At 47.8% G+C, this 870-nt stretch overlaps 1 protein-coding gene across 1 annotated transcript in view; it reads left to right on the forward strand.

The window, feature by feature from the left end:
• GOLGA3 (golgin A3) overlaps positions 1-870 on the forward strand; it is an 81,583-nt gene that overhangs the window by 32,344 nt on the left and 48,369 nt on the right. The window lies entirely within an intron of this gene.

Raw genomic sequence — 870 nt, forward strand, 5'->3', positions numbered from 1 at the left:
GTGATCCATCCACCTCAGCCTCCCAGAGTGCTGGGATTACAGGCGTGAGGCACCGCACCCAGCCCCTTTTTTTTGTGTGTGTGACACAGTGTCCTGTTGCCAAGGCTGGAGTGCAGTGGCATAATCTCAGCTCACTGCAACCTCCACCTCCCGGGTTCAAGCAATTCTCCTGCTTCAGCCTCCTGAAGTAGCTGGGACTATAGGCGCCCACCACCATGCCCAGCTGTTTTTTGTATTTTTAGTAGAGATGGGGTTTCACCATGTTGGTCAGGTTGGTCTCGAACTCCTGATCTTAAGTGATCCACCCACTTAAGCCTCCCAAAGTTTCGGGATTACAGGAGTGAGCCACTGTGCCTGGCCAAATTCTGCCTCTTTGGTCAGTGGCCAAATGTTTAATAGCTAGAATTCAGAACTATTTCAGTAGAGATCTAAGGATTACTGAGCACAATTTTATGTTAGTTCCCCGGGGCTATGCACATGTCAGAGGGAAAGGGTGAGTTAGTTATTCACTCAGTTCTCCTGCCTCTTTCTGGCCAGGAGGTTCAGTGCTTTAAAGCAGTAGACTGTAGATGTGCTAATTTACTGTCAGAAATCACAGTCTGATTCCTGTAAAATGATACTCAGGCACTTAGGATAGCTTCGCTGGTCCTTGCTACAAAAGCAAGGTGAGGCAGATAACAGCTTAGAGGCCCAAGGTCAGGGGTTCTGAGACCCACAGCCATGGAACCGGCTCTTAGATCTACCACTCGGGAGCATTGTGCCCTCGAGCAAGATGCTTGATTAATTGCAGCCTCTACCTCTTTATTTTTCTGTTTTAAAAATTTTATTACTGTTTTTAGAGTCAGGGTGTTGCTGCATTGAGCAGGCTGA

The sequence above is a fragment of the Colobus angolensis genome, unplaced genomic scaffold, assembly GCF_000951035.1.
Source record: "Colobus angolensis palliatus isolate OR3802 unplaced genomic scaffold, Cang.pa_1.0 Scaffold115, whole genome shotgun sequence".
Lineage (NCBI taxonomy): Eukaryota > Metazoa > Chordata > Mammalia > Primates > Cercopithecidae > Colobus > Colobus angolensis.